This window comes from Mobula hypostoma, chromosome 4 (genome assembly GCF_963921235.1).
Source record: "Mobula hypostoma chromosome 4, sMobHyp1.1, whole genome shotgun sequence".
NCBI lineage: Eukaryota > Metazoa > Chordata > Chondrichthyes > Myliobatiformes > Myliobatidae > Mobula > Mobula hypostoma.
The window spans coordinates 137,321,438-137,340,885 of record NC_086100.1 but is presented as its reverse complement, the minus strand read 5'-3'; the positions used below and the strand labels follow the sequence as shown (position 1 = coordinate 137,340,885).

Genomic DNA, 19,448 nt, shown 5'->3' with positions numbered 1-19,448 from the left:
CCTGTGTGATTTAATTTTAAAGATGTAGGAAATAATCAATCATTGGTACTGAAGGAAAGAGATAACATGATTAGGCACAGTGTGACATCAAAGTTTGTTGACATGTTCTCAAGAAGATATTGTATTTTACTATATTTAGCTTCACCTTTTCGAAATATGACCAATCTCAAAAGCAATTAGGAACCGAATTTAAAAGTTATTTGTTAGGAAGCTTCTGTGAACAATTCCTTGAAGCTTCATTGACCATTAATTGTCTCACAAAAGGACTGTTAGAGAACTTACTCTAGAAATGTGGTAAATCAACTAAGTTAAAAATAATGGTTTGAAAAGCTACAGCCCCAAATTTTGTAGGGTAAATTTTGGCATTTCCTAAAGAAAGGAGCAGTGTTTACCCAGGTGCCAGCAAGTTCAGAACCTTGCACAGAAAGATATTGAACACAATTTATTTTAATATTCTGCTGATTCACATACAATTGATTTTATTTTCCTTTTCAAATTTTTTCCTTTTCTAGGTCCTTAGCCCCTAGACCAATAGAGGATCAACAACTGTATGTGAACTTGGGAGTGGTCTGAAGGAAGATGTAGCTCATGGAGTTCCCTTGTACCCGTGGCCATTGCATTTCTAGGTGGTAGAAGTCACAAGTTTGTGAGCTGTTCTCGGTGTAGCCGATGCAAGAAACTGCAGTTCCTTTTGTCGATGCGCTAGTGGCTAGGAATGAATTTTGAGAGTGGTTGATCAAGTGCAAATTAAGCAGATTGCTCTATCCTGTGGCAGAACTCAATTTTTACAATTGACACACAAACAGCTAGAGGAACTCAGCAGAGTTTCTTTTCCGCTGAGTTCCTCTGGCATCTTGTGGGTTGTTCCAGATTTCCAGCATCTGCAGGTTTTACTGTGTCTCTATCTTTCTGAGATACCCCACCAGTGATGTTGAGGTTTCAGGTCTTGCACTTCATGCCAGGTGCCACCTCTATGGGTCAATGGCCCTTCTGATTTCAATGGGACTGTGGGGAGGAAAGAAAGAGGAGCCAATTACTTCTGCTTATGCTTATTGTTGCATGCATTTTAACTGATACTTAAGAAAACATTATCTTTAAAATATTTTTTTGAATGGCTCTTAAAGGACTCCAAAACATTTAAAGTTATTTGAGAGTTTTAGTAACTGTCAAAGCTTTCTGATCCAATTCAGAGATCGAACTTCACATTCAATATCCCGCTGCCGGAATCTGGCAAACTGTGGGCCTTACACATCCAGACAAGGGAGATACAAAGATGGGTGACCAAGGATGAAGACTTCAGGCAACCAACCCACGACATATAACTTTCTTTAACAAGGCAATGGAATGTCAGATTCACACACTGATTCCACCAAATCCGAAACCATTCTACACCATGCATTGGCCACTGAAATGGGGAAATAACTTTGATAAACACATGTGATAAGCATCCCTGATCCAACTTGATAGATGCCCAAAGTAAAACATTACCCTATCCTGAGAACATGATAAGATATCATGACCCCAGACCTATTTTCAACATTAGTTAGTAAATTAGCCTCGGAAGATCTGTAATGCATATTCAAAGGTAGTTAACAGTGTACTTGTATCTCATACCTAGAGGTAGTTTACAGTGGCATTTCTCCTTACATAGAGAAGTGGGCATTACACCTGCCATTTCTGGTCATGAGCTGACAACAAGCTTACCCACATTAGTGGCCGAGCATCTTTAGAGATATATTCCAATTTTCAAAGTCTTCTTGAAACTTTATTGAGATAACGTCTGGTCATAGCATACAATTATATACATATCTTTCCAAATAGCTCTTTCCATCTTCAGAATCCAGATAGTGTCGCAGCTGGGGATTCACAACAATTGCAATTAACCACTTAGGTTGCCAACATTCCCAGATTGTGTGGAAATTCACCCAGAGCGCCAAGCCTTTATTGGTGCTGCTGGTGTAACATGGAAAGGCACTACATGATTCTGGAATATGCTCTTTAGCCATGTTCATTGCCTGCATTCTGAATTCTGATCCCATGCTATCCAAGTTGCTTTTCAGGGGATGTCCATTCTTGCCGCAAGTCCCAGCTGGAAGTTTCTTGTAGTTGGTCCCAAATGGTTGATAAAAATTCTTCAGAAATATAGCTTGCTACACTTCAATAACATTTTGTGACACAGAGCGATCAGTGAGGCAAAAAGCTGTAGCTGGTGGGCTGCCACAGAATAAAGTTGCAGCAATTTGCAATTTACATTAATGACTTGGAAAGATTCACTGTATAATGTATCCAAGTTTGCTGACGTTACAAACCTCAGTAGGAATGCAAATTGTGAAGCATGCAGCATCTCTAGACAGACACTGTATAAGCATCTTGGCAAAAAGAAAACAGCTCGAGTATAATGGAATGAAATGTGAGATAGCAGAGAAGCTGTTACAAATGCTATAACATAGAGCCTTCTCCTGTTTCCTCTTTTTGATAGTCTTATGTCAATCATTTATTTAAGCAACCTTCCTTGATAGTTTTCTGATTTAGAAACTTCAGTCTGAGAACAACTAAAGAATTCCTGTTTTCTATGTAACCAGCCTTTTAATGATCAATAAAACAAAAACTTTACACTGAGTTCTGCAGGTTTGGGTTTATTTTATTCATGTACCTATATTGAATGAGTTTCAATACAGTACATGAATAAGAAAAAGGTTTCACAATTGCAGTGACGTTAGTATTTTCAAAGTGTAACTCATGCACTAATAAATGGGGATCTATTTGCTGCATTTGCTACTTAGAAACAGAAGTACTGCTTAACTGCTTAAATACACCCCATGGCTGGAACTTAACTCCCTTCTCATGACGAAAATTTCTGAGGACCAAAGAGGCTGCAATTCATAATATACAAAATTTTTTAACTTTTGAACCCAGGATTTAAGAAAATGACAAGAGGAAAGTAGATAAATTAAATACTTAACAACTGAAATGACAGTAAGTATTACAAGCTAAGTAAATTATTATCTGGTATGATCACAACACATAAGTTAACAGTACTAAACTCTCTATTTAAGATTCTGTATACCCAGCAGTCCACAACCAGGGATCTATGTGGTCCCATGAAATCAACAGCAACAATATATATCACTTATATGTACTTTTATGGTCTTGTTTCTCTTTCACTCAGTAATCACTGTCAAGCCAGAAGACCGATGCTGGTGTAATGAGTACAGCAGGCGTACCAAAAGCAGCACAACAGATATCATGGATTTGAAAATTAATCTTTAGGAGACACAATGTAGGATTAACAGGAAAGGCAAAGCAGAAATGGAGTAAAGCTCAAAGAAAATTTATTATCAAAATATGTATATGTTCCCGTATACAACCTTGAGATTCATAGTCTTACCCTATCGGTGTCAAAAGTGCAGGTGGATAATCAGATAGCAATGAGCAAAAAAAATCAGTAAATATCCTCCACCATGGTGGTGTTAAGCATGCACACAAGGATGCAGATTTTTCCCATCTTTTTAATCAAAACTGCCAGGTTAACAATAACAAGAATACTATCATTATGCATAATATATATAATGTAAATCAAGTACATTTAAATAAAGTCAAGCAACATAGGCAACATGGAACAACCATCACGAACTCCCACAGCCCCTGATGATCCTGTGATTTCAGTCTCTGAGACTGACGTGTGAGCAGCCTTCAGGAGGGTGAACCCACGGAAAGCATCTGGCCCAGATGGTGTACCTAGCCGAGTAAAAATAAAAATCTGTGCTGAGCACCTGACAGGAGTGTTCACTGGGAGTTTTAACCTCTCGCTTCAGCAGTCTGAGGTACCCATCTGCTTCAATTACACATGCCAAAGAAGAACCTGGTAACTTGCCTCAAAGACTATCATCCAGTAGCACTTGCATGCACAGTGATGAAGTGTTTTGAGAGGTTGATGATAAAACACATCAACTCCTGCTGGAGAAGCAACTTGGATCCACTCCATTTTGTCTATAGGCACAACAGGTCCACCGCAGATGCCATCTTGCTGGCTCTTCACTCAACCCTGGAACCTCTAGTCAGCAAAGATGCATACATCAGGATGCTCTTTACCAACTACAGCTCAGCATTCATACCATCATCTCCTCAAAACTAATCATTAAGCTCCAAAAATCCTCAATACCTCATTGTGCAACTGCATCCTCAATTTCCTCACTTGCAGACCTCAGTCAGTTCAGAAAATCCCACAAAAAGCAGTGGATATGGCCCAGTCCATCATGGGTAAAGCCCTCCCCACCACTGAGCATATCTAAAAGGCGTAATAGTACAGGAAAGCAGCATCCATGATCAGAGACCCTCACCACCCAGGTCATGCTCTCTTCTTGTTGCTTCCATCAGGAAGAAGGTACAGGAGTCTCAGGACTCACACCACCAGGTTCAGGACCAGTTATTACTCCTCAATCATCAGACTCTTGAACAAAAGGAGTTAACTTCACTCAATTTCACTTGCCCCATCACTGAAATGTGCCCACCTCTACGGACTCGATTTCAATGACTTCATCTCATGTTCTCAATATTTATAGCCAGTTTATTAATATTATTGTTATTATTTATTTCTGTACTTGCACAGTTTGTCTTTTGCATACTGGTCATACACCCAGTTGGTGTGGTCTTGCATTTATTCTATTATAGATATTGGATTTATTGATTATGCCTGTAAGCAAATGAATCTCAGGGTTGTATATGGTGATATATGTATACTTTGATAATAAATTTACTTCAAACTTTCATCTTTTGAACTTTATAAAGTAGCTAAGAGGAAACCAAAATGTTGGAATATACCAGCAATCCAACTGTAGAATCTCCACACAAGAGCTAGCTATTTCCTAGCCAAACTGTTTCCATGTCATCCTGTAAAGGAAATCAGAAACCACTGCCCAGGACATGGCTACTCACTGTCCTAAATCCATCGATAGAGAAAAACTCACTGATAAAATCATCTTGCACTGATCGTAGCCTCCTGCTTATCTTTTTCTCCCCTGTCACTATGGTTCATCTTTCTTTAATTGCTAATGATGTGCAGTCAACACCATGACAAGGAGATACGAGGGACCATAAGATAATAAGACCGTAAGACATACAAGCAGACTTGGGTCATTCAGCTCATCGCATCTGTTCCATCATTCGATCATGGCTGATTTGCTTTCCTTCTCAGCTCCATTCTTCTGCCTTCCCCCGGTAACCTTGGACACCCTCACTGATCAACAATTGATGAACTTCCGATTTAAATATTCCACTTTAAATGTGGCAATAAATTTCACAGATGGGCCACTTTGCCCATTCTACTAATCTGGCAAGATTCTTCTGCAAACTCCCTATTTCAGCAATACCTACCCCTCCACCTATCTTTGTACAGTATTACCTACAAACTTGGCGACAAAACCAACAATTTCATAGATTCGCCACACTCTGGCTAAAAAAAATTCCTCCTCATTTTTGTTCTAAAGGGACAACCTTCTACTCAGAGGCTGTGCCTTCTGGTCATAGACTCCCCAACTATAGGAAGCATACTCTTCATGTCCAATCTATTTAGGCGTTTCAATATTCAGTAGGTTCCAATGAGATACCCCCTCATTCTTCTAAACTCCAATGGCAAAGATCCAGAGTGATCAAATGCTTTTTGTATGTTAACCCTGTCATTCCCAGGATCATTCCTGTAAACTTCCTCTGTACCCTCTCAAATGCCATCACATTATTCCTTTGATGTGGAACCCAAAACTGCTCACAATACTCCAAATGTGATCTGACCAATGCCTTATAAAGCCCCAGCGTCACATCCTTGCTTTTATATTAGAGTCTTCTTGAAATGAATGCCAATTTTGAATTTGTCTTCCTTAATAATGACTTAGACTGCAAGTTACCCTTAAGGGAATCATGCCCTAGGTCTCTGAAGTCCCTTTGCATCTCCAATTTCTGAATTTGGTCAAATTCAGAATTATTTAGAAAATACCTTTATTCCTTCTACCACATTGCAGTTGCATACACTTCCCTACACTCTATTCCATCTGCCACTTTGCCCATTCTACTAATCTGGCTAGATTCTTCTGCAAACTCCCTATTTCAGTAATACCTGCCCCTCCACCTATCTTTGTATTATATACAAACTTGGCTACAAAACCAACAACTTCATCATCCGGATCATATAATATATAACATGAAAAGCAGTGATCTTGACACTGGCCCCTGCAAAACACCATGAGCCAACCATAAAAATTCCCCTTCCAGAGAAGAGAATTTCAACAGCTTTCCCTTTAAGGAAACCATGCTGACTTTAGCTTATTTTATCATACACCTCCATGAACACCAAAACCTCTTCCTTAATAATAGACGAGAACATTTTCCAACCATTGAAGTCAGGCTAAATGATCTATAATTTCTCATATTTTGCTTGCCTCCGTTCTTGAAGAGTGGAGTGACATTTGCAATTTTCCAATCTTGCAGAATCATTTTAGAATCTATTGATTCTTGAAAAATCACTTCTAATGTTTCTACAATCTCTTCAGCTACCTCTTTCAGAATCCTAGGGTATAGTCCATCTGGTCCTGGTGCTTTATCAATCTTCAGACCTTTCAGCTTCCCAAGTGCTTTCTCCATGGTAATAGTGATACTCACTTCTGCCCCGACACTCTCAAATTTCTGACCTGCTCCACAGTGAAGACATATGCAAAATATTTATTAAGTTCATCTACCATTTCTTTGTCCCCATTACAACTTCTCCAGTATCATTTTCAACAAATCTGATGTCCAACTCTCGTCTCTCTTTTACGCTTTATACAACTGAAAAAACTTCTACTATCCTCTTTTATATTATTGCTAGCTTACCTTCATATTTCATCTTTTCTCTCCTTCCTGTTTTTAAGCTGCTGTCTGTCGATTTTTAAAAGCTTTCCAATCATCTAGCTTCCCACTAATTTTCCTTATATTGTTATGTTCTCTCTTTTGCTTTTATGCTGTCTTTGACCCTCTTTCTCAACTACGGTTGTCTCATTCTCTCTTTGAAATGCCCCTTCTTTGGGATGAACTGATACTGCATCTTGCAAATTACTATATGTTTATGATTGGCGAGGGAATAAATAGCAGACACTTCTCAGGACACATGCTCTATTGTTATCCCAGCTTTTGCCACCATCCAATCAACTTTGCAAAAGACTGATTAGACTACTCATATCTATTCTCAATGTTACAAGTGGTCTTAACTTTGCTATAGACTGGCTACAAACCAGTTTGATTTACTCACAGATCTAAATAAATTATTCACTCTTCATGGAGACTCACTCATTTTATCTTAGCTTGTCTTATAGAATACTACTGAAGACAGATCTTCCTCCTGCATGGTGGTTCCAATCAGAACGTTGATGCCCAAACAATGTTAAATCCCCTGTTGCATTTTATACAAAGATGGCCAGATATGTTGTGAAATTATTTTGAGTGGGTGGCATGCAAAACAACAGCTTTTCCACAGTACCTTGGTACATATAACAATAATAAATCAATTACCAATTATTTTCTTTCCCTCTTTTACTATTCCCAATGCTGCATCAATCATTCCATTATTGCTTTTGTTTTGGCAGACACCAGGTAGTTTCGCACCCCCATCCCCTCCCCCAACTTAAGTACAATAAGTCGTGAATCAGAAACAGGTTTATTAACCTTTGCATACGTCCTGAAAGTGTCTGCTATTTATTCCCTCACCAATCATAGATGTATAATCTCCAATTGAATATTAGCTTTGGAGGCATCATTCAGCTTGATACCTCACCCATATGAACTTTCAGTAAATGAGGAGGCTGGCAGTTGTTGACAACAATCAAACATTCCCCTCGTCCTCAGGACTGTAGATTCTGGGTATTTTTTTATGGCAGAAGTAGATTTTTAATAAGCAAGAATAGGTGTGATATTGCAGTAGCTGGACTGAAATGCTGAGGGTACAATCAGATCAGTCATGACCTGACTAAATGTTGAAGCATGTTCAACAGTGTAAGTGATCAACTCCTGCTTCTAACATGTATCTGCACACATATGAGATGGGCCTGTTTATCAAATAGCAACAAACAGTTAAAAAACTTCAGTTCGCTCTTCACAGGCCTAGAGGCAATGCGGCAAAGCTGTAATGAACTAACTTCCACCCAACGTACAAACAGCAATTGTTGGCTCCCCTCTATGGTTCAACATGTACATTGCACTAAACAAGTTTCTAAAGTTCAAATATGTCACTACGTACTACCCTAAAATTCATTTTCTTGCAGGTATTCAGGGTAAATACAAATAAATAAAATAGAATCAACGATAAACCACACAGAAAGGTGGGAGAACCAACCAACATTGAAGTTCAAGTTCAGTTTATTGTAGTTCACCTGTACCCATGTAACCACCACATAAGACAATGTTCCTCTGGATCAAGATGCACAACACAGTACATACACGCGCGTAAAGTAATATTACCAGAAACAAACAAATAATAAGGGGACAATACAACACAAGCTATAAAGTAAACTGTATAACAGCACTGGCACTTCATACGTGATGAGCCCCGGGTGATGGTAGGCAGTTCAGTAGTCTTACAGCCAGGGGGAGCAAGCTGTTCCTCATCCCTATATTTCTTGTCCTAATGCTACAATACTGCTTGCCTGACGGTATGGGGTCAAAAAGATTGCTGGAGATATGAAAGGGATCATTAACCATGTTAAGGGCGCTGCGTATGGAGCGCTCCTATAAATATCTCTCCCAATAAATATGGGTGAAGAGAAACCCCGATGATCTGCTCGGCAGTCCTCGCAATCCTTTGCAGGGACTTGTGGTCCGTTGCCTTGCACTTCTCTCATCAGATGGTGCCTCAGCTGGTCAGAACACTCGTGATGGTGCTCCTGTGAAAATTGGTTAAAGTGGGGGTGGGGGGAGCCTCACTCACCTCAATTTCCTCAGGAAGTGGAGATGCTGCTCTGCCTACTCGACCAAAGAGGTGGTGCTGATGGACCAGGTGAGACCATCCATTTAAGTGCATTCCCAGAAACTTGGTGTTCCTAATTCTCTCCACGGAGGATCCATGTATGTGCAGTGAGGAATGCTCAGCCTCCATCTTCCTGAAGTCAGCCTGCACCTTCCTTGCTGCTCTGAGAACCATTTTATCCCCTGATTTAAAGGCAGCATCCCGGTCTCTCAGTCATGGGTGGACCTTTGCTGTCAGCCATGACTTCTGATTTGCTCTCACATAGATAAGTTTAATAATGGTGACACCCTCAGTGCACCTCTCTTTGTAGCCAATCACTGATCTCACATATTTATCAATGTTCACGTGATGGGTGTAGCTAGCTGCCTCCCTGGACATGTTCCGGCCCGTGTTTTCAAAACATTCCTGTAACGCCAAAGTTGATCTTTCTGGTCAGGGCTTTTTCTCCCATTGAATTGGTTTGACATGGTATGTAGGAATTAGCTTTACAGGTAAGTGGTCAGAGAATCCAGTTTTCAAAGTTTAAAGCAAATTTATTACCAAAGTATATACACTACATGTCACCATATACAATCCTAAGATTCACTTTCTTGCGGACAATCACAGTAAATACAAGAAACACGATAGAATCAATGAAAGACCACACCCAACAGGGCAGAAAACATCCGATCTGCATAAAATCTGTGAAAATACAAAAAGAAAGAGAAGAAATAATAATAAAGCAATAAATATCGAGAACACGAGATGAAAAGTCCTTCAAGTGAGGCCAGTTCATTGTAAACAGTTCGGTGATAGGTGATGGGGGTGAGTGAAGTTGAGTGACTGCCTCTGGTTCATAAGCCTGATAGTTGAGGGGTAATAACTGTTCCTGAACCTGGTGGTGTGGATCCTGAGGCTCCTGTGCCATCTTCCTGATGGCAGCAGCAAAAAGAAAACATGGCCAGGATGGTGGTGGTCCTTGATGATGGATGCTGCTTTCCTGTGACAGTTCATGGATCTCTGGTTTCCTCCTCCTGAAGTCAATAATCATCTCCTTGGTCTTGCTGATATCAAACGAGAGGTTGTTCTAGTGGTACTGCTCAGTCAGATTTTCATTCTCCCTCCCATATGTCACCACCCTTCCTTCGGCCTACAACAGTAGTGTTGTCAACAAACTTAAATCTGGTATTGGAGCTATGTTTAGCCTCACAGTCATAAATATAATGTAAGTAGATCAGGGGGCTAAGCACACAGCCTTGCAGCACACCTGGGCTGAGAGAGATTGTGCAGGAGATGTTGTTGCCAAACCAAACAGACAAGGCTCTGCAAGTGAGGAAACCGAGGATTCAGTTGAGGCCGAGGACTTGAAGATTATTGATTAGTTTTGAGGGGATGATGGTATTGAATGTTGAGCTGTAGTTGATAAAAAGCATCTTGACATATGTACCTTTGCTGTCCAGATGAGCCAAGATTGAGTGAAGAGCCAATGAAATGACATCTGCCATTCATCTGTTGTGATAGTAGGCAAGATGGAGTGGATCCAAGTCATTTCTCAGGCAGGAGTTGATATTTTTCATCACCAACCTCTCAAAGCACTTTATTACAGTGGATGAAAGTGTTACTGGATAATAGCAATTGAAGTAGGTTACCACTGAGGAATGCGGGGATGAGGAGTAGCTTTATATGCATCGCGGATGTTGGAATAAACCAGGTCTAATGTGCTCCACCTCTGGTAGCAAAATCAACATGTTGAAAGAATTTAGGTAAGATTGCTTTTAAGTTAGCATGGTTGATGCCATCAGCAACAATGAAGAAACCATCAGGGTATGTAGTTTTCAAGTCAGTGATGGCACACTTCACAATTAAAGACTCTGCCATAGGCGAACAATGGCTTGTCACTGCCAGAAAGTTCACACACCAGTTCTTATTAATGTAGCTACATACACCCACCATCGCGGGTCTTGCCAGAAATTGCGGGAATTCTGTCAGCCTATAAAGAGGTGAAACCCTCTGGCCTGATGGGCGCTTCGGAGATGGTATCTGTGAGCTACGTTTCCATCAGGATGAGTGTGCAGCTGATTAAATCTCAGACGCAGGATATCTAGTTTATTTTCTAGTGAACAAACGGTTGAAAGCAGGAACGATGGAAGAGCTAGCCTGAAGGAGTTCATCTTTAGTCTTGCACGTATACCAGCGCACTTTACACGTTTCTGCTTCCTTGCCCGCCGGTTCTGACGATGTCACCCCTGGGTGGCTGTAGCGGGCAACAACACAGTGAGCAAAAGTCCCTTCTGTGGGGTCTTTTACTATCTAACCACTCGCCGGTGAGTTAGACATGTAGTACTTGGTATTGTTAATCGCCATCGTGTCCTGCCATCGTAAGACAGAAAGGACGAACATCAGTTGGAGCCAGAATGGCTGCTGAATCTGGATGCACCAATGTCTCAAATAAGATGTGCAAAAGAAAGCATACTATGCAAATACAAATAAGTAAATAAATAAGCATAAGGTATCGAGAATGTGAGCTGTCCTTAAGAGTGAGTCTATAGGTTGTGGAATCAATTCAGTGTTGAGGTGAATCTGCATGAAATTCTACGGTTTAGTACAATATATTTATTAAACCACAGAGGGAAACCAACAATTGAGGAAGGGCCCCCTCCCCCCCATGGAGTAAACACTCTGTCTGGCTGCAGCTGAAATGAGGAAGGTGCTAGCTCGGGTCAACCTATAGGGCCTGATAATGTAGCTGGTCAGGTGCTGAGAGGCAGTGCAGCTCAGTTAACTGATGTTCTAACAGACAACTTCAGCATATCCCTGGAACAGTCCACTGTCCCCTCAGGCTTCAAGGAGGCCACCATCATCACAGCGCCCAAGGTGACAGTAACCTGCCTCAATGAGTACCGTCCTGTGGCACCAACCTCAACGATAATGACGGACTTTGAGCGGCTGGTTATGGATCACATTAAATTCCATCTTCCTGCTGCATTGGACCCTTTGCAGTTCACCAATTGCCCAAAATGGTCCCCTGATGATGCAAACACCTCTGCGCTCCACTCCGTCCTGTCCCACCTGGAAAATGGTGCCCTCAAGTGCCAGGATGCTGCTTGTTGACTTCAGCTCAGCATTTAATACGATCGTCCCTCAGAAGCTGGTGGGTGAACTGTCCTCATGGGTCTCAACATCGCTCTCTGTGACTGGATCCTGGATGTCTTGACAGAAAGGCCACAATCAGTCCATGTTGGTGAAAACATCTGTAGCTCCATCAGTGAGCACTGGTGCTGCCCAGCGCTGCATGCACAGCCCACTGCTGTTTACGCTGCTACTACACGACTTCAGTACACTCTCAGGCCCAAGCCCTGCTGCCTCAATTTGGCCCGCACCCAATCTTTCCAAACTGACACAGCAGTTAAACTGATCAAACCTTGGGCCTTTCCTTGCTCTGGGACCTGGGCTCGGCCCCCACTGCCTCGGTTCTGCCTTGCCTCCACTTGCTTTGTCTTGGTTCTGCCATATCGAATCACCTCCAAATCCGCTACACTGGCTCATTCCCTGCTCCCAGGCCTGGGCCCGTCCACCTCAATTCGGCCTGAACACACCACGCTGCTCCTTCAAAACTTAAGTTCACACCGCAAAAATGCTAGGTCATACACATCAACTCTGAAAGGGAAGTTATAAGCTATTGATCGCAGTGATCATATCCAAGAAAAAGTGTGATTAATACTGTAACATAGTTTTGTTTTCTTTGCTTGCTGCCAGCAAATGTGCTTTACCAGCGCCATTTAAAATGTGGCCAAGACCAAAGAGATGATTGTGGACTTTAGGAAAATGCAGGCTGTCTACTTCTCACTAGACAGACATGGCTCTGCCGTGAAGAGAGTTAGGAGCTCCAGTTTCCAGACATCCCACCCTGCAAAAACTCAACCTCATAGCAGTCTGTGTCAATGAATTTGTTAATTTTGCAAGACATCAGATTCACAAGTGTTTTGTGAGACAGCTGACTTCTGAATTCTGTCTTAATGTGCCATGTTCACAATAGCTGCAGTCTTGGTTGATGAGCAGACATAGTTTTTTGCTATTTCTGAATTGGGAAACATTTTCCTGAATAGCTTGCCTGTGTGCTTACACACCTGGAATGGCAGGTTATGTTCAACAATGAAAGATGTAAAGTGCACCTCAGCTCTAGTGACCCTCTCTGTCAGACTTTGGTTTTCTGCTGAAAAGAACTGTGAAATACTTGAACAACCTTCCCTGCGTTTAGCCTCCCTAATATGTTGTGGTCACACACACACACACACACACTACAACAGTCGGGATCAGAACTTACCTTTTTACATCGAAATGGGGGATTTTAAATGAGTGATTTAGAAGTTCTATATCTTCAAGTTCAAGTTTATTGTCATCTGGCAGATTGTCCACAAACAAAACAATCTCTGTCCGGACCACGGTGTAGCCACAATACATATATCACGCACACCACATAAAACAATATATTACCATACTATTTAATAAAGTGTAATTCAAAATGCATATAAAGTGCACAGCACAGGTAAACAGTTCACTGTCCTAATAACAAGACCTCGGTGGGGGCCGGGAACTTATTAAAATCGTTTTCTCTTCTGAAAACGGCTGCGCTTAAACCCAGCCAATCATGGGCTTCGACGTACCTGTAAGTGGAAGTGTTTCGGGAAAAAACACCCTGAAGAATTTGCTTGCTGCAAGCGCATTTTTAAAGATGTCCTAGCGAACGATTTTGAAATTTCGCTCCAATTTAAACCCTACTCTAATCCCCTTTAAGACGCCAACGCACCCTGCCCGTATAGGACAGACTCGTGTAGTCAGGTTGTCACTGCCAGCCTTGGGAAGTTCTTCACCAGGCTTTTGTACTTCATCACCGACAGTTGTCCGGATCATTTCAGCATCACTACAGACGGCAGTAACTGAATTGATGGACTACGGAAGAGAGAGAGAGGTCGACTGTAAAGCCCGCCCACAGAGAAGACTGATAGGTCTACTTAGCACAAAAAGAGATCAAGCAGGATTCATTCATTTTCTTTCTTTCTTTTTTTTCCCTCTCCCTCTCTAAAAAAATCAATTTCTGGGATATTGTATATAATTTGTGGGCATCAGGGAGCCGCTATCAATATGCGGGAGGCTCCCAGAACTCCTGGTAGAGGTGGGATGTCTGAGATTTAAGGAGAGCACTTAACGGACGAGCTCACCTGATCCCTCAACACCCCTCTTTGGTTAAGAAAGCACAGCAGCATCTCCACTTCCTGAGGAGACCGAGGAGAGTGAAGCTCCCCATTCCATTCTAACCAATTTTTCCAGGAACACCATCTAGAGTGCCCTGACCAGCTGCATCACCATCTGGTTTGGGAATTGCAAGGCATCTGACCATGTCCCTACAAATGATTCTGAGGACTGCTGAGGGGATCATTGGGGTCTCTCTTCCACCCACTGGAAATAGTTAACAGGAGCACTGCCTTGGGATTGTCAGTGATCCCTCCCATCCATCCTACAATCTTTTTGACCTCCTACCATCAGGGAGGACGTACCGTAGCATTAGGACCAGATGTTAGGATGGAAACAGCTTGTTCCCCCAGGCTGAAAGACTACGCAACTCCCTGCCACCACCCAGATCTCATCAGGTTTTAAGTATCAGTAGCGTTATTCTGTTTACTTTTGAATTTGTATCATATAAGCAACTTATTACTTGTTCATTTATTTGTGGTAATATTACTTCACGTGTTATGTGTGTGAGTTACATGTACTGCGTTGTGTAACTTGGACCAGTGGAACATTGTTTCATTTGGCAGTACACATGTGAATGGCTGAATGACAATAAACTTCCACTTGAACTCATTTTGGACTTATAGACACTGCTAACCAGATTTGACAAGATTCAAGCATCCGTCAGACACCACGCAAGGCAGTGTTCCTTTCAGTTCAAAAATGCCTTTCTGCTTTTCACCCAAGCAAATGGGAAAAGCACAAAAACTACAGACCTTAAAGAAAGATGAAGTAATCCAATGAAAGATCATCGACCCAAAACATTAACTTGGCTTCTCTCTCTTTTGCCTGATCTGCTGAGTATCCCCAGTATTTTCATTTTTAATATGATCTAATGATTGGGAAATGAACTGAAATGTTCATGCATTTAAAGAAACAAGGTGGAAAAGATAGATTTGGATTACAAGGGGAAAAAAATTTCTGAAAAAAATGATTGTTTTCATAAATCAAAGAGTAATTCAGAAGTGAAGCATCACAATTTGAATTACTTTTTTGGGCCACAGCAGTCGAATGGAATTCTAAGAGCACTAATCCCTTCACTTACACCGTTATCTTGTAGACCTTATTTCCTGTAGCAATTTTAATTGGCAATTAATTTACAAATTCTGTACAACAATTTCATTAATCTCACAGGGACACTGAGAGTAAGCTCTCACTTGACAAAGCTAATGGCATGGTTATGCAATCTATCATCTGCATGGCAATTTCTAATACAATTTTCCCCACAAGTTGAAGATTTACATGACAATAATGATAGGCATCATTAAACTCCACTATTTTTGCAATAAGATCTGGACGTGCAGTACACTCTTGACAAAATGTATTTCAGAAGGTGCCGTGCAACAACACACACAAATCTAGACATTACCATTAGTGACATCAATGATGAATACTTCATTTGTTAATTTACTAATATATTCCACAGTTGCAATTTTAATGGAATTGGTTAAACATTCTTTTAAACAAGTTAATGCTCTACTAAAGTAGCAGTGAACATCATATAAACTCAAACATGCTTGTTTACAAAACATCATCAGCAATAGATTTTAGGTTCTGCTTTTCTATTATATATCGCAAATGCATATCCCAAAGACACTCTTTCTTTCAATATAAAGCTTTCTATTAAGTATCCTCAACTCTGTGATTGCAATTCATTGCTGAAAGGGGAGAAAATAATTCAGCATGTCTTATGATAATGAATGCCAGAAAAATCCCTCTACTAAGACATAGCCCTCAACTGTCACTCCTGACCACGACATTTTTCTTTGTTTTATGATGAACAGTTACAATTCATACTATTCCCATGGCAACCATTTTTTCTATCCATTAAGTTACCCAATGTTACAATCCAGTGAAATGAATATTAAAAAGTGATTATTTCCAACATTACTAATGATGGCAATATTCTTATTTCTAAGTAAACAATCTTAAGAGCTTCACTAAAATATAAAATTCTTAAATGTAAAAATAATGAGGCAGACTGTGAAATTTGTTACTTCCTTAATCAAGATCCCTCATCATAACATGCTGATTTGTTTCCACCTTGGATGCAATTTGTAAAATCAGAGCAGTTGCCATTCATCTACAGTAAATATGCAACTGGCCACATAAATGACCCAATAGTCACATCATAGGGTTCAATTTCCAGGCTAATACCAGAGCATCCAGTGCCCTTTTACTAGTCTTTGTCCCCTTCCTCCTTCAGGATCCAAACACCCAAGCCACACACAGGTTGTCCATCCCCACCCAAACCACACGCCCCCATTTGCTCTAGTAGTTCAAGTTCTCACCTCCTTTAGTTATCAAATCCAGCTTTGGTAGTGCTTTATGTACCTGGTTATCTCCCTCCAGCATCTTCACAATCCCCTACCCATATCTTGCTCCATCTGCTGGATTTCTTCCGTCTCTTTTTGCCTGCCTCCAAATGTCATTCACCAGCCACAGTCTTTCAGCTCCATCCCCACTCACTTACACTACCTGGATCTACCCATGTATTCTAACACCTCTCCTCAGTCCCCCAGTCGCCTCAGAGTCCTTGTTTCCACTCTCCTCCTCTCTATGCTTGCCACCTCACCTCTTCACTTTTAGTCCTGATGCAGGGTTTCAACCTGAAACAGCGATAATTTATTTCCTCCTACAGATGATGCTCGACCCACTGAATTCCTGCAGCAGATTGTTTGTTTCTCCAGATACCAGCATCAGCAGTCTCTTGTGTCTCCATGGTACCGGCCCATGTCAGTTTCTACTCATTAGTTCATCCCAAGTATGCTTGAAAACAAATTAAAATAGATTCAGATTCATTTACTTATCACATGTACTGTACATCGAAACATACAGTGAAATTCATCGTTTGCACGAACAACCGACACAGCCTAAGGATGTGCTGGTTTGCCAAACGTTCCCTCCCCCTCCAGTGCCAACATAGCATGCTCACAACATTCACAGAACAACACAAGAAATGACAACAAGAGAACAACACTAACAAGGCAATAACAGCAAAACGAGCCGTGTTCCTTCCTCCCACCCACCCGGTATGCACGCACACCAAACGGTCCTCAAACCCAGGACGGGCCACCTCCGGGCTCATCTGCACTCAGACATTGGGCCTTTGACTTTCTCAGTGGACTGGCAGACCCAGGGCTTCAGCCATCGGGCCTCGATTTCAGTGACACAGGACTTGCCGACAACGATGAATGAGGACCCAGAGCTCTCTGATGACTAGTCTCAGAGAGAAACACTGGTCTCACCGACTCAGGGACCTGGGTGGGGGTCACCAGCCCTCATGCCTCCTGCCCGCATGGAACTCCGATCCCAGAATCCAGTGATGATGAGCTGATCTGGAGGCCACCAGCCTTCATCCAACCTTTGACCCATGTTCACACCGCTGGCCTTCAAATGCAGAGCATGGAAGTAGAGGAGTTAAAGTTTAGGACTCCAGCCTGACCTCTAACCCCACCCCCCACAGCCCGATCTTTAAACCATAACTTGACCCCTAAATCCCCTCTCTATCCCCAAAACCATCCATATGACCCTAAGAGACAACAAATTTTGAGGCACAACTTTGTGCAGATGGTTTTGGCCGGCCAAGGTATGTGAAGGTAAATGTTGCGTAAGAAAATATCCAAATTGGGCCGGCTGGTGGCGCAATGACATCGGCGCCGGACCCGGGAGCGGAGGTTCCCGGGTTCGAAACCAGTCGGGTCCACTCCCGAGTACGCTTTCCATCCGTGCCAGGTTGAGCGTCGAGATTGCAACTCAACCTCATATATTAAAGGGAAAATACTGCAAAAATGCCTGTGTGAGGAGTGGTGCACCACACAGTCTCTCTCTTGCTCTGCACCTTGTAAAAGCCATGAAAAAGACATCATCACGGACGCACACACGCGCAGACGCCCAGACTCGCACGCACAGACGCCCAGACTCGCAAGCACAGACGCCCAGACTCGCACGCACGCAGGCACACACATAAAAAAGAAAATATCCAAATTAATGTTCTCCTATTTGAGGCCAATTCATGGACAACTAATTACTATCCTTGTTTCAGGAATTATTCTCATCAGATAGCACTGACAAATAAATGATTTTAATCAGACTTTCAAGATAAGAAATAATTGTTTCTGCTAACTGAACTTCATTTTGCAATCTTTTCAATCTGGCAGAGATGACCTTATACTGATTGGTCTGATACAGACTGTACACATCACGATTACATTTGCAGACAGAAAGACATCATCCTGCACACAAGCCTTGCTCCTTTACTCCAATAGTACAGAGGATCGGAGAATCAGTGAACTTCTCAGCAGTACTTCTGTCTGAAGTTCCACGCAGATCCAAGATATTGGAAATGCAAAGTAACAGGAATAATATGACTTCAAAAAAATGTTTTGACATTTAAAAAAATTACTATGAACAACCTTACTAGCTGATTTGATGACCATCAACTGGATCATATGCTGAACTGCTGTTCACTGAAATTTTAATGGAATTGCAGGACAAGTGCATTTCCAAAGATTCAAATGATCAAATTCTTAATTGTACACATTATAAGAACCATGCAATCAGTGCCACCCTCCTCCTGGGTATTCACATTTGTTCTGTACCCTGATCATCTTGAACAAATGTGACTATTTGTAAAGTAAGGGACGTCTATAAATATTCACACCATTTCACAATAAGGGTGTTAATGCTTTTTCCTCCTGAAGTTCATGCAGACTTCAATTGCACACAAACCACGTAGGTTATCATGAAAAATATCAGGGGCATCTTGATCAGCTGGATATGTGGGCTGAGGATTGGCAAATGGCTTTTAATGCAGATAAATGTGATGTATTTCATTTCTGGGAGATTAAACCAGTGTAAGACGTACACAGTGAATGGTAGGCTCCTGGGTAGTGTTATAGAAGACAGCAACTGAGCAGTGCATGTCCACAGTTTGTCAGAAGCAGCATCGAGGGTAGGTAGTGTGATAAAGAAGGTGCTTGGCAAGCTGGTGTTCATCATTTCAGACATCAAATATAGGTGTTGTGAAATTCTTCTTTCAATTATACCAGTGAGGCTGCACTTGGGAGTACTTTGTACAGTTTTGGTCACCCTGTTATAGGAAAGAGTGCAGAAAATAGAGCTTTGACCAGCGTCAAATCCAGACACTGGAAGTTTGAGAAGAGTTGATTTCACTCAGGTCCACTGCCCGAGT

The 19,448-nt window shown here is 41.6% G+C and overlaps 1 protein-coding gene across 9 annotated transcripts in view; it reads right to left on the bottom strand.

The window, feature by feature from the left end:
• Positions 1-19,448, bottom strand: part of inpp4b (inositol polyphosphate-4-phosphatase type II B) — an 805,146-nt gene that overhangs the window by 173,253 nt on the left and 612,445 nt on the right. The window contains exon 1 of one of the 9 annotated variants that reach the window (XM_063046603.1): positions 16,830-16,985. The exons of the other annotated variants lie outside the window; for them this stretch is intronic. The gene's annotated coding sequence lies outside the window, so the exon portion shown is untranslated. Of the gene's footprint in view, positions 1-16,829; positions 16,986-19,448 lie in introns of those variants that run through there. 9 annotated transcript variants of the gene reach the window in all.